The sequence below is a fragment of the Strix aluco genome, chromosome 1 (genome assembly GCF_031877795.1).
Source record: "Strix aluco isolate bStrAlu1 chromosome 1, bStrAlu1.hap1, whole genome shotgun sequence".
Taxonomy (NCBI): domain Eukaryota; kingdom Metazoa; phylum Chordata; class Aves; order Strigiformes; family Strigidae; genus Strix; species Strix aluco.
Window position 1 is genome coordinate 43,888,750 of NC_133931.1, and position 15,266 is coordinate 43,904,015.

The 15,266-nt window shown below is 41.0% G+C and overlaps 1 protein-coding gene across 6 annotated transcripts in view; it reads left to right on the forward strand.

Annotated features, from left to right (window-relative positions):
- The first annotated feature begins 5,234 nt into the window (after positions 1-5,234).
- Positions 5,235-15,266, forward strand: part of RB1CC1 (RB1 inducible coiled-coil 1) — a 77,836-nt gene continuing 67,804 nt past the window's right edge. For 3 of the 6 annotated variants that reach the window (XR_012622563.1, XR_012622564.1, XM_074819251.1), the window contains exon 1: positions 5,237-5,488. The gene's annotated coding sequence lies outside the window, so the exon portion shown is untranslated. Of the gene's footprint in view, positions 5,489-14,618; positions 14,706-15,266 lie in introns of all 6 variants that reach the window. The other 3 variants (XM_074819260.1, XM_074819296.1, XM_074819269.1) reach the window with 3 other exon arrangements.

A 15,266-nucleotide genomic window follows, 5' to 3' on the forward strand; every position in this document is an offset into this window, starting at 1 on the left:
ATAACTGTAAAAAGAAAAATAAATCAGGTTTCTAGCAATGCGGGCCAAATTAATTCCTGGTATAACTTCTTCCACCAAAATATCTGCTTATGTAATTAATCTTATTGTTAGCAGAAATTAGACTTAACATTTAAAACTATGAATGTATATGTGAAGATGACTTAAGTGCTTTAATATAAAAACCAAAGCTGCTACACAGTAAAAAATGGGAACTCTATTCTCAGTAACATTAAATATTCAGTAATGTTAATACAGCAATACCTTTCTATAAATGTAATATTACTGTTGTTCCACGTAGTCTTCAGTGTGTTACTTGTTTGGCCTTGTTGCCTCCAGTGTTGTCTGAGTGTTGTGGAGAGGTGGTGGTGGTGTGGGAAGGTCCAGTTGCTACACTACACAAATGGGATCTCTTAAATCAAAATGTGCAGTGGGGAATTTTTATAGGATTATTCAGGCTGCCTGTTTTCCCTTGAGAGCTTCTGTCCTTAACCACTTCTGCAGGTATGTCCATTCTGCCTATTTTATCTGAGGTTTAAATGTCCTTTGTACCTTTCTGCCCAGGACAAAGAACTCATCTTATGACCTAGATGTTAAATTGAAGCTAACTATCCCCTTCCTGCAAGGAGCTCTGGCAATAAACAAGAAAAATCACTTACGAATTCAAAACCTGTGGAGTTAGAATTACTGAAATGTATTGGGAAGCCACACGATGTTAAAATCACTGGTTAGGAATGATCCATAAAGGGGTCAGAGGGAGTGGCATGCTTTCAAAAATGGCATCAGCTGCTCCTGAGTCATTGACCATTCAAAAACAAATTACAGAGAGCTTATGGACCAGTCAGTGCTCTGGAAAAGAAGAAGGAGATGAGATACTACTTGGTGTTTGCGATGGACTGCCAGGCTACATTAAATGATAATTGAAGTTCTTGAAGTATGTCTCCCTAACATGCAGGAGAACTTGTGTTGTTGGAGACTGGTGTTTACTTTGCATATTCCAGTTCAGAACAGTAATATATACTTTGTGTTTTAAAAATTACTATTTTTTAAAGTGATTAAATTGTTTAGTTGTAGGAAAACTTAAATTGAAAATGAATACTTGTTCAGGATTACTTTACGAGATGCCACAAAGCCTCAATGGAGAAGGAAAGAACCTGGGTTTAAAACATCAGCCTGGCTTAGCAGGGAAGCAAATGCAGCTTTTTCCTATATTTAAAAAAAAAAAAAATTAAAAATGAAGGGAAGTTGATGAAGATGATAACTGTAAGGGAAGCAGAAGTACACAGGGAGAATTTATGACAAGTAGAACTAAAGAAAATAGGAAGATGTGTTTTTTCAAGTACATTTGGAACTAAATAAATACTGACATTATTGGTCCATTACTGGCATGGCAGATTACAATTGTACAGAAAGACTGGTATGCTACTTCTCTGTTTGATACTGAAATATTTTTTCTGACCTGGTGATATCAGTTTAAGAGGGGTGCTTGATGTATTAGAGTATTACAGCTGAACTATGGGAATAAACTCTTAAGAGCAGAACTCAAGAGGTTTAGTTTATTTCATGCCATGGAGAAAACGAAGAGGTGTTAAGGAACCACATGTGAGCAGACATCTCCAGAGAGAAACACATAATATATTAAACAGCTAACAATGAAACTGCCCAGTTGAGGTAATAATGTGATGCTAATTAGCCACTGTAATCCTTGAAAGTTTAGATTCACACTTGAAGTTTTTCTTAAAATACACGTAAATCAAAAAGGAGTTTTCACCATCTTATCCCATTTGTAATTGGAAGAAAGTGGAGTGCTCAGACTAACTCCCATCTCCTAATTTTCTTTTGGAATTGAATGAACTCAATTTGTTTTGTTTTTTTTTTTCTCTGAATTATTATCTCTCAAAAAGCATTCTTGAGTTCAAGAAATCCAACACTCCCATAGTTTGCAGTTAATCAACCACGCTTCCATTTTTTTATATGTATAACTTTGGTTTACAATTGGAATTTTTAATTATAAATCACATTTACAGTATCCAATATACAAAATCTACTGAGAAGTGTATATTTAAATTAAAAGAAGCAGAGTCATTGCATAAGCTAAAAGGGGTCATGAATGCAACAGCTAAAGCAGAATGGATTACAATATTCATGCGTTAGGTTGGATACAATTTGACAATAATTTGGGGAGTGCATACTCATAACAGATAAATCGATTTTGAGATTGACTATAAGAATTAACAGAAACAGGTTCACCTCTTTATTTCATATTGGGTTCTGTATCTACACTGTATTTTAACTCTGCATATAAATCTGCTTCCAGTAATGGCAGCTGTCACAGCCCTGGGAGCACTAACAGGCTCTGCGACCTCTTCTGCCCCTCTGAGGGGCCTGGCTGCCCCTGCTCGAGGCCAGCTCTGACACAGCATGGCTTTGGGACCTGGTCAGGCTGCTGTCAGAGGGCTGTGTCGGGGCTGTTTCCCCTTTGCTCAGGAGCTGCATTGAAGCTTCAGCCCTTGACCTTGGTCCTTTCCTGAGCTAGACTGCAGCTGTGACCCCACTGATCCTGCTGCACTCTGCTGGCTCTACCCCAGACCTGCCTTCTCACCATGGACTGGTCCACCAGTCACTGAACTGGTGGCTGAACCACGTTTTTGTCACCAGACCTCACTCTGATACTGTGGGGCTGTGCCCCTTGTCCATGACAGAGTCCCTGCCTGCCTTGCTGCCAGCCTTGGCTCCCAGCTTGCCTTCCCTTGCAGAGCAGCCCGTTCTTTTTGCTCCCTGACTACAGCTGCACAAACACGTAGTTTAAAAGAGACACATTCTTTGGTATACCAAATTTAGCACTCAAAATTAAAAGCACACAGTGAAAAACTCCTTCAACCTTCTTGTCTATTTTACAGAATGTAAAAAATATATACAGGTGAATCCTAAACAGTACGTTTAAAGAATAATAACCTACATTTGGTACAGCACATTGAAAATGTGAAGAATTATCAGCAACCCTGATTTAGTGCTTTCTTTTCATATATCCTGGAGCAAAATCATCTAAATAAAATACTGCATTTTCCAGATAGAAGTGCTAGACATAATGTTAAATTTTGGGTTTTGTTCAGACAGGCTCATGATAAAACCCTGTAATTAGTTGCTTGGCACGAAATGGCTCTGGTTCATTTTGAGAGGAAGCAACATAATGAAATGTTACAAGAACAAGCCAGACCAACCTGCTCTGCTGGCAGTGCTTTGCTTACTCCCCAGTTCCTGCTTCAGTCCTGCTTGAGCCACCTCTCAAATCAACAGTTGTCCCACACGTGCTATAAAAAACTGAACAGTGTTTAAGTGCCTGGAGCCTCATTTTATGCAATTGCTGAGAGCTTGAGTGGCAGAGGTGCTTTGTGAGAAAACTACAAACCCTGTTGGTGCTGCAGCTTCAGTGTTTGAATAGTTGCTGCTTCTTCTCTTGCTGGTCTCTCAGCTGCTCAAACTGCAAGAGGTCACTCTCGGCAGTATCTCCTCTCAACAAATTTAATGAGGCTTACTGGTGCTTCAGGCTCACTAAACCTCAAAGCTGTTTATAGCATGTATGGCACTTGTTCAGTGAAGTTCTGGCTGGATGTCATTCCCTTCACACTAAAGCTTAGTCCTTCATCACATTTAAAGAATTTATGAAGGAGGAGACCATTTTAGGAGATGCAAAAAGCAGAAGTTGACATCTGTAGAACTAAAACACTAGTAACTTTGACATAAGTGTTATGTTACACAAAGCTGTCTTGAATTGCTTTGTTAGAAACTTGTATTTCCCACTACATTATGTCTGTTCATCTGAGTACCCATGTCTTCTCAGCTCCATTCACTGTTGTACTCTGAAGTGCCAAAGACATCTCTCAGAATGTGGGTAATTAGGACGCATCTCCCAACAAGCTGCAAAATTGCAGAGCACTTGTTTATCTCGTGCCACAAGGTGGCAACTGGGGGTAGTGAACTTACTTTCAAAAGCCCACGACACTAGCGTTTTCCAAGAACAAACAGCTGTCTGGACAGGTTGTGACCATTCAACATTGTCTTTAACATGACAGGCAGGCAGGAAGCTCTTCAATGTGGCAGAAGTAGCTACTAAGAGTTTACTGTGAAAACTGTAACCCTGGTCCAGCTTGTGAGAAGTTACAAGCTGATGAACTAGAAGTAAAAAGTAAAATTAGGTGAAGGGCTGTGCATATGAGGCCTAAGAGGAAACTTTGGTGAGGGGAAGAATATAATGTATTCCATATAAAATATATTCCTTATATAATGATTCTAGGAATTTTACTGAATGCATCTGTCCTGGAGGTTGAAAATGAGATACTTATGCTCTCTTTTGCATTCCTCTTCTGTGCTTGCTTCATATTCTGGCCACAATACTGTGCTTTGAATTCCTTATATTCTATGACCTGCTGCCTATGGTGTATGTTATGGAAGGAGAGGTCATGGCAAGGCAGCAGAGGAGGCATGACCCAGCTGTACGCTGTGCTCAAGACATCTTTGCTGGAGGATGTCCATAACTTCAGCATCGTGACCCACACCTGCAGTTCCAAGTGAAACAAACTGCTTCCTTGCACTCCTCTCCAATCTGATCTTCTCTATGTGTCTGTGTCCTCATCTCAAAGAAAAGTTCAGCGGGCTAAGCCTCTAAAGAAACCTACAATAAAAGAGAAACCTGAAAGTGACGTGTCTGAGGTTCACTTTCGTTTTCTCGGGAGAGGAGGGAGAGGCCGGGTCCTACCCTACAGCTTATGGCCTGCTTCACGCCAAAAGCTCCGTGACCCCCCCACATGGGCCCGTCCTTCCCTGCAGCCCTTGCGGTGAGGCAGTGAGAAGAGCCCGGCCTGGGCGGTGAGTACACCAGGAGCCGCCGGGGGAGGGATGGATTTAACGCCTGTTAAACGTGGAGGAGGGGTGCTGCCCGCCTCCTTACTGGCGCTGGGGTAAGGCCTAGGCGGCCTGTGGCCCCGAGCCGGGGAGGCCTGGGGTAATCCCCGTGGGCCGGGCCGGTTAACGGCCGCCGATCACAGCCTCTCCCTCCCTGCGCTTCAACGGTCTCCGGGGTCTCCCGGGGTGAGCGCGAGGGCGCCACTTCCGGCCCCCCCCACCCTTCCCCGCGCGCGCGCCGCCGCCGCCACCGCCGCTTCCGGCCCGCGGTTCCTGCTGCGGGCCGCCCTCTCCCGGCATGCCCTCCGCCGGAAGCGGCTGACGACAATAACAAACAGCGGCGGCGGCGGCGGCGGCTGCGCCAGAACTCCCCGGTCCCCCGCTCTCCGGCCCGGCCCGGCCTGGCCCGCTGGCGCTGCACCGCCTTCCCTGCCCGCCCGCTAGCCCGCCCGCCGCCGCCTCTGCCCGCCTGGGCGCGGTGACCGCCGGGGCAGTGCGTGGCCCCGCCAAGCCGCCGGGCCCGGTCGCGCGGGAGGAGGGACGCGCCGCCACCGCCGCAGGATGCGCGGCGCTGCCGCGGGACCCTCGGGTGAGTGCCGCCGGTGGAGGCGCGGGGTAGCCCCCCAGCCACCCCCACTGCCGCCTCGCTCCTCGTCTTGGCCGCTCCCAACCAGCGGGAGGGTGGGCACCCCGTTACCGGCAGGGCGGCCTTGGCACGGGGCGGCCGTCCCGGCTCTGGACGCAGGGCTGCACCTGTGGGGTGGGCGACAAAGCGCTGGGAGGCTGGGGGAGGGTGGGGAGGGGGTCGGGGAGGACCGGGGTCCCGCTGCTGGCTCCGGTCCTGTGGTGGCGGCGTGTCCCGCGGGGGGCGGGGGGACGGCGGTGGCGGGGCAGGGCCGGGCGGGCCGGGGTGCTCCGTCCATATTCGGCGCTCCGCTGCCAGAGCGAGGGATTCGCGGTGAAGTTACTACAAGGAATGACTCAGCCCGGCTGCGCCTCCGTGCTCGCCGGCGGCGGTCGGACGAGCGCCGTGCCCAAGCGTTGTGTTTACAAACGTTGTTCTGCCTTTCCCTCGGTTGTTTACTTGTTTCTGCTCCCGAGGAAACATATGTCGTGTGTTGGATTTTCCCGTCGGTGTCTCGTTATTGCTTTCTAGTAGGCTTTCGGGTCGTTTCCTTGATCCGTGCTGGCGTTTTTTTCTCGGTGCCCCCCAAAGTTCCGGCTGACAGTGATCCAGAGGTAGACATGCTGATATAAATGCTGGGAAAATTAGATGAACCGATCGTTGTAACACTCATGTTTCTTACTTAACTTCATCTAGAGGTGGAAAAAAAAATTATTATGTCGGAACCTGAGATACTCAGAACAAAGCCAGAAATGTTAGTTTAGTCCTCTTATAGCCATAACTTTTTTTACTGTGTCATTTGCTTTTTGTCTGAAGTAATTAAGTGGTATGTTCTGGCCATGAGCCATTCTCAGTGGTTGGTATTTAAAGCTTTCGCCTTTATTTTTTTATGGGAGAGAATGAGGAGGTTGAATATTTTTTTCTGCCAGTCCTGTAAATGTGAGTTAGAAGTAGTTCACACCATTGGCTTTATGGAAGAACTTGCACTTCTGAAGGTGTTTGGTTGACTGCATGGTAAAAAGATAACGTCACTGGTGCTGGAGAAATAATGAGGGTTGATAAACATGCTTCTTACAGTTGAACTTCATTACAGCTGGGAAGTACTGTGAGGAATACCAGAGACTATAAATAATTAATAACAATAAAGAAAACTTGTGCACTGTTATGGTATATTTAAGTTGTGAACCTTAAGGATGTTTAATATCCAGTACCTTGGGAAGTTTTCAGAAGATGAAGCACATGAAGAAAAGACTGTACTGTTACCTAGTGTTCTAACTTAAACTTTAGTGTGAAGACGCAAATATTAACCAGAAAGAAATTCAATATTTCAGCATCATTAAGTTTAGTTTAAATGAAAGTTTACAGAGGATGGATTTGTACTTATTCTAAGTGCTGTCTGGAACTCAAAATGGTTTTAGTATCTTGGGAGTAGTAAAGAAAACAACTTACTGGAGAATGTGAGGTAAGGGACTTCAGCTGTGCCAGTTATAGAGCTGGAAATACAAATTGGATCTTCTGGGATAATGGATTAGTGTAAGATGGACCTAATTGCACTTTCAAAGTATATTATTGTTGTACACTTGTACAAGTAGCTGTATGTTTTGTAGACTTTTAAAAAAAAAAAGCAAACCTATCTTATGCTACATTGTGTTGATCTAGCCTTGTGCTCAGCACAGATTTGGGTTAGTAGTCTCTGAGATCATATTCAAGGGGCTGGCGCTCTCCCCATGTCCTGTTACTATATTTATAATTAGAAGTGTATGCAGCAGACTTGCACTCTGACTGGGAAAGAGGGCAAGGGTTATTTTGAGGTCTTTTGTGGCGTCTGTTTAAAATATTGTTTGTTCCTGTATGTTGTCTGAACACAGCTAAGGTTACACAGTGTTGCAAAAGTTGAAGTGGAAAGCATAATTTCTAAACTATTAGTACCTTTCTGAGGTTCCCAGTTATTCTGGTTAAGTAGGAGGTGAACGTATGTGGGGGGACAGGAGTAGCACATGTTGATTTGTTCCTTTCGATAAGAGAACGGCAGGTACAGTAGGATCGTTTGAAAGAATTTTTCTATGTGTTATCCTGTAGGGTAGGTTGTTATCAGTGTGTTCTGAAGTCTTTATTTGGTTTTAAGCTAGCAGTTAGTTTCTGTGGAAGACTGTGTCCTCATCTGTGTCATCATGGTGTGAGAGTCTTGAGACTTTCATGGCACAGGTTGGATTCATTTGCTTATTGTAGTAAAGTGAAGCAAGTCAAAATGACAAACTATAGCGTGTGTACCCAGCTGTCACACGAGCTACTTTAGAGTCACTTGGATACTGTCCAAGCAGTCATGTGTCTCCTTCTGCACATGGGTATTGCACAAGAAAGTTACGATCCTGATTTTGGTCCACAGCTCAATGACATTATATGAGGAGTTTCTGAAGAAGAAAAAGAAAAAAAAAATTTAATACCCTACTACTTTCAAGGATTCTGCTAATAGTTAGCATTCTGATGCAAAGTTGATAATCTGTATTGCGGAGTAGCAAACACTTGATTACAAGAATCCAACTGACATCATAATATTGTATTATACTGCAGGACATCACTGAATGCACTGATACCAAGCAGGCAAAAAACCTATCACTAATATGTAAATTACTAATCTAATTGCTAGAATTACAAAGTATCTATTTTGTAGCTGATTTCAGAGTAATGATTTCAGCGTACAAGTTGAAAGATCCTTACGTGAATCCTTTGTTGTAAAACCCTGCAGCATGATTAATGGTGGTAGAGAAACTGCTAACAATGACTTTTGTGAGCTAATTAGCATTCTGTGGTTACTGTGAAAGTCACTTGTCTATTTGTGAGTTAATTCATACTGCAGATCCACTTTTAATTTAGAGTTCAGTTGAAAGAGAAGTTGGAAGACATCGTAGCCATGTGTCAGCACTTCCTATCCCCATTTGTAAGCAGGGTTGGAAGTGGAGATACTTTGGTGATGTGTTTTCTAATGGGATTTGAGATAACTAAGTTGTTATTAATACATGAATAACATCTAAATCTCAATTGTTGGCATTTGTTGATAGAAATATCAAAACAAAGTTGTTGATACAAAATTTTCATTTGGAGGTTCAGATTGGGGAGGCTACTGTTAGCTGGTCAGGAGAACCACCTGGAACGTCAGGGCAATTCTTGCTTGTCTGTCCAGGTGTGTATTTTCCTTTGTTGCTCAGGTTTGCAGTGGTTCCAGTAGGGTTCTGAGCTCAAACTACCAGCTCAAGCAACAATTCAGCATAGCTTTTTATGTTCATCCAAGATGTTGACAGTTTCTTTTAGGAACAGATTTTGCAGTTGGGCCTGCTGTCTTTATTATGTGAAGGTGAAATGATTACAGTGTGCTATATATAAATCTCTAGTAGTTTGTGCATCTAGAAATTTAGCTGCTGTAGAATCTAGTAGCCTGCTTTCTGTGTGAAATGACTTCAGTGATATATTAATTCCTCTCTGACCTGTACTGCTTACCTGTTGATTGAAAGTAAAATGTAAAACTGTTTTGTTGACTAGTTGGATTCCAAATGTCCTGCATCTGTATTGCTGTGTAATGCCATAGGTCCAATAAGAAGAATGGTGTGCAAATATTTGAGCGCAGCTCTGCTTAAGGAATGTTCTAATGGGTCTCTGACTTCAGAACATACTTTTCTTTTTTTTTAATTATTAAATACCTCATGTTTTCTTATCTCCTAAGACTTATTTTTGAAATAGGGTTTTTGCCTTTTCAGGAGAGTAGGAAAGTTTTGGTGGTGGTTAAATAGTGTGTTCAATATTTCAATTGTCTATTCTTTTTATTTGGAGGAATTAAGGGAAACTAGTGTCTGTGTGATAGAAACACAATACATCAATCTTCGTTATTATTCTTGAAGATGTGTTTGAAAGGCCAGTATGCTGCTTTCAGTTTGAACAGATTGAAAACAATGTGTATTTTAGAGGTAGAAAGCAGCATTGAAGAACTAATTAAAGGGAGAGTTTTACTTCTGTCATGGATTCCAAAATCAGACCACTCTTAGCAAAGCCAAAATATAAATTCTGTTAAGAATGGCACTTTGCTGAGATCTGATTTCTGAACGTTTGAGGTAGCTGCTCCTGAATTCCCAAACTTTATTTTGATTTAGTGTTCTCTTTTATAACTGACTTATCTGCCACTTTTTTGTTTGTTTGAATATGTTCATGCTACGTTCTGTAAAATACGCTCTTTTGTTCATTACGTATTTTGTAGATAGGGCTGCAGCAATTTTTGCTCTTTATTATTTGAATGACGGTGTTTTCCTTATATTGCAGGGACTCTAAATGTCAGTGTTTATCTCAGATTTTGGTTTGGGTTTGTTGATGTCAAGTAGCTTTGCTGGTGTGTCAGAAGTGTGGATATTTGACCTTTATTTAGTGTAGTTGTGCCTAGAATAGGCAGTTCATACTGACAAAATGGTGCTTTTATTTATACAGTTTTCCTTCCATCCTCCAGAGTGTGTATTTTTATTAAATTCAGATGAAGTGGAGATTCTTATATAAGAATATATTGTGTAACTGGACTAGCAGCTCTCTTCTAACATATGCCTATGCTATATTGCAGGTATTCTGCTAGTAAACTCAAGATGACTTATTTGTCTATTGTAATTAAAAATATTCTTTACAAATACTTTTGTTGTCTACTGATTGAAAGAGACTTGATTCAAACCCAGCAAACAGTTCTTTAAACAAAAAATGAAAATATGACTCAATTCTCAGTTCTGTCTGAACGATAAGAGGGGGTGTAATGTGTAAACTTTCCTTTACTTATATTATGTGAAAGACTCAGAGAGAGAAAATACCTATATATTTCAAAAAGCAAATGTAACAGAAGAACAATTTCACATGCATGTTATTGCTGCAAACAGCACAACCATGGTTCAGTAAGGCAGGAGTACGGTTGTAGTATCTCAACAGTTGTGGGTTGTGGTTTTTGGGGTTTTTCTTGTGAGGTTCTGTAGTTCTTAAGCTGTTAGTATTCCATAAAGGAATTTATTAATGTACTTTGTTAGCTGTTTTAAACTACCAAAGATTTATCCCAGAAAGGTAAAAAAGGGCAGTTGAAAATTCCTGAACATCTTCTTGAGATGATAAAATTTAAGATTCTTCAAACCCATCCTGCAGCTTTTCTCATTTCTCAATGCTGTTATATTCTTTCAGATTGATGCCAGTAGAGATCCGAAGGTGGCTTGTAACTGTGTAACATGCAGATAAGAGTAATAAGCTGATTTGCCAAAAATCTAGACATTATTTTTGAATATGTATTCATAGGGAGGTTGGGGGTTATGTTGACTCTGCATGTCACTGATGGTCCCTTACTTGTCTGTTTCAGATACCACTGGACAAAAGAATGTTGATAAATAAGCAGAGGTTCATAGGTGATATGAACTTTAAGGAATTTAAAAATGAGAAATTACATCTTTAAATCATGAAAGTTCAAATGCTAAATTTATGTGAATAAGAAGAATTTGAAACAAGTTTGAAAGTTGCTAATCACTTGAACAGTTTACCAAGATGGTGGTGGATTTCCGTATTGCTGGAAAACTTTAATGTTATTCTAAAACATGATTGCTTACGAATAGAAATTAATTAAGGAAGAACCTGTGACTTTTATGCAGGCAATCAGACTAAATCACAAGGATCTTGTCTTAGATTTAATTACTGTCAATCTTTTACTTTCTTTTCCATATGTAGTGAAATAAATGCCATTTAATCCGTTTTACTTTCTGCACTTTTATCCTTTAAAGTAGGTCTGGCCGAGGTACCTTGTACTATCCACGTAAGAGGAAAAAAAACCCCTTGTAGCATTATGATGGTCTATCAGGAGAGGGAAAGGCAGGAGAAGTGGCCTCATAGTCTACATTTTGAGAAGCTCTGGCTTCAATGACATCTGTAGTAATTGCCCATTTTTGAGTTATCTTAGCCTGCTCTTTTAGAGGATACTGACATTTTTTTAATAGGTTACCATTTATAAGTATGGCATGGGCAGTTAGGAATGTGAATGTTGCCTCCTGGAAATTCTCACTTTCTGGATGATGGTGCTGGTGTTTGGTACCCCCTGTATTCATCAGCTTCTTTCCAGCCTTAGTTGTAATGTAATTTTGTGGAGCTGTGTAGTGAACTGGATCATGGAACTAATTTGACGTAGCAGTAATCTGGGGAAGTATGCTGTTTCTAGCTTGTTACAGCAAAGTAATCCAGTTTACTTCTATGAAGTATGGAAAGTTGCACCACTGAAAGTTGATGAAGGGAGAGGAGCAGAAGAACAACTGGCTGAGGAAAGGAATACTGGTTATATGAAGAGCACCAGACTTATGTGATTGTGGTCTTGGTTAACCAGAGAGAGAGTGTTAGTGAAAGAAGCATTGGTGCCGTCTTGTCTGAGTTTGATGTAAGAAATAAAGGATTTTTTTGTTGGCTGTTTCTTGCAGAATTGTTTGCAAACACTGTAAGTTTTTACATGCTAATTATTTATAAAGAGTGTATGTCTACAGGGAGAACCTTCCCACCAGTATGGAGTCAGTTAGTAACTTGAATAAAACCACCTGAAGCTCCACATACCCAAGAGCACCGTTCTTTGCAAAGTGAGTGTATTAATCTCTGTAATTGGAGGGAGACTTGTAGTCTACAAATGCTTTTGAAATGGCAAAATTATACATTAAAAAAAAAAAGCTGACAAAACCTTCAGTTAACTTTGTCAAAAACCAAGACAGCTGGAAAGACTGTTTCCATCAATTAAAAACAAAGAAAGAAAGAAAAAGGGTACTTCTACAGGCTGTGGGCTGTTTCCTAGCAATAAGAATGTCAGAAACCCTTGTTTTTTCTGACTTGTACCTGTTAACTGAGGCACACAAGTTTCTCTTTCTGTCAGGTAAGAGATGCGGGATTTTGAAAAATGTGGTAAGGTGGTTGTTTTAGTTGTTTTTCCTTTTTTTTTTTTTTTTTTTTTACTGTTGGAGCAGAAAAACTTTTGTCTGATCCATTATATGGATTTGTGTTTTGGCAACTCCTCAAATCGTGAAGAGAGCAGTGAAAATAGATGCTAACCCTCAGATCTGATGCTTTGTGATTACATACTTATGGAATCATGACACAATGCCTAATAATGTGCTTGTTGCCTCATAAACATGTTTGAAACTATTCCTTTCCTAGATTTCACTATATAAGTTGTGTCTGAACTTGTAAGAAGTTGCATCGTTTAGAGCCACACCAATTTCAAAGCTACTCTTTAATGCACAGTGTTTTCTTACCTGCCCAGATGCAGTTGCTTTTGATCTCCTGCTGTTCCACTGTTGATGTTGTTGAGAATCTGTGAACATATAGCTGCACCTACTTTGCTGAATGAGGAGCTTTGCAGGAGCAACTCTGCATATGGTGGTCATATGTAACTTTTATGTTGGTATTGTGTAAAATGGTTCATCTTAAAGAGGGAGAAAACCCCCACCTCTTATACTATGTATTACTGTGAGTTTTGAAATTCCTCTTCAGTGAATAGGGAAGTAGGGGCTTAGGCATGTTTCCTGGTTGCTCTGCAGAATTGCAGCTTGGTTCTTGTGTTAAGTGGAAAAGACTTGCTTTACTGACCAGCAGCTGAGTTTGAGAGCTGTTAACAACACAGTGACTGTTGGAAATGCTGTAATTAAGTAACCGCCTCTGTGCCTGATGCACATCTCAACACAGTATAAATAGAGCTCCAGATGGCACTTTACAGATGTCAAGGATTGACAGACTTTCTTTAAGACTACAGTGTAGCTTGGACATGAGGTTTATGGGCTTTGATATAAGGTGGTAATGGGAGATAGGATCTCCACCTGGAATAATACATATCAGTGATTAGATGTTGTCTTCTGGTTAAATTTATTTTGAAGGAGCAGGGACTAAAATTATTCTCTTCAACTGGGATAGGAGAAGCCCTACTATTTATTCATCACATAGTTTAGGATTTTTTTTAAGTTTTAGTTGAAGTTTAAGTGCATTTTAAAGCATGTTTTCGTTCAACACTTGCTTGTCCGGATGAGGGTATGCATTTGCATTGTGTTTTAGAAACTAAGCCATTTCTGCTGCCAAAAGCATTAGTAAAGAATTTGTGCGCTCATAATGAGGTTGTTCTATCTGTTCTGATGGTGGTAGTAGTCTTCCGCAAAATTAAGATACTCCTGCTTAGATGCATTGGTTGCAGTATTGAACAAAGCTCCTTGAAGTCTGCTTTTAGAGGTGATCTTACAACTAATATGAAGAAAGGTGTTTGTTTTCTTAAATTCAGCTTCAATCGCTAGGTTTTTTTTTTCCCTTTGATACTAGGATTTATGCGCTGTAAAATCCTTTGCTTATGAGTTGAGGTGTGCAAGTTGGAGCAAGAGAGCACTTTTTGAGAAGGGCACCTGAAAAAACAAAGGAAATAGAGGTAGAAGACAGTTTTGTAGAAGAAAACAAAATGAATTGGAAGGAACATTTTGTGTTAGTTTTGTACCTTTGTCTGTTACAGAGTTGCCTAAGAGAAAGTGAAACAGGAAATCCTGCTCTAAAAGGAGAGGAGAGAAAGGTGGAATCATAGAAATTGCAGCATCTTGAAGGCAAACCTTCAGATTTGCTGTATGGAAATGAAGCACAGCTTAGTAAGATGCTAATGTGCCCCAAAGTTGGCTCTCCAGAGGTAATAAAGGTATATTCTCCTTGAGGGGAGATGTTCTTCAGATAAGATATTCAGTCAATGAGGAATAGCAGTTGAGTCTTTTAAGCACGTGACAGACTTGTCAGCCTTTGCCTCAGATAATTTGCCCTTTTGACAGGCAGGAATTCTGCAGTGATGTCCTGTGAGACATCTGACCCTTGTAATCAGGGATAATATTTATGACTCATATCGGAAGCACTATCTGTTACCTGCAGTATCGCCTCAGCTGGTCTGCAGTAAAAGAGAAACTTCCTTTATTAGCAGCATACAGATGATGTTCATACAGAGCTATATTAATGTCTAATAATTAGTAATGTGGAATTGCAGGCTTCTGAGTGAACAGTGAGAGTCCTGCCTTAGGTAATGAAGCTTAGTTCTGTCTGCTTTCAGAGTTGAGCCCCTTCCAACCTGGAGATGTACATGGGGGGAAAGAGTTTGGGCCTCTTGGTCTTTTATGACCTGGGATATGAAGCATTGGTAAGTATGGTGCTTACTGTACAGATGCGAAGCAATACTTCCCCAGGCACAAAAAGCAAGGTACCTTATACTGCTGCTGTGTTGCTGTCGTAGAAGATGGAATTTTAAACCATCATTGGGTTTAAAGGAAAGCCGTGGCTTGACTTTGACATAATTCAATTTAAATTCCAGGGTGCTAAAGAAAAATATATTAATATTTTTGATTAAGTTTAGTTTTCAGTCCAGTTTATAAAGGAGGTATGGGAAATGAGATGTCAAAATGTGTGCATGAACTTAAATATTGGGATATTATAGAGGAAACTTAATGACTTTAAAGAGAAGTTGATAATGCCGCTTTAAGCTCAAACAGCCTAAATGTTGATTGTTATCTTTGTCCTATCCTGAATGCCATATTTCAGTGTTGAGTCTGAAGTTGGAAGGAATTGTATCATGAAACAATGGAACAGACTTGGATAACAGAGCAGGGATTCTGCACTTAATGACAGAAATGGATGATTAATATAGCCGTAGGATTATTTGTGGAGTGCTGTGAAACCTATGATGCCTGTACTGTAATTAAAA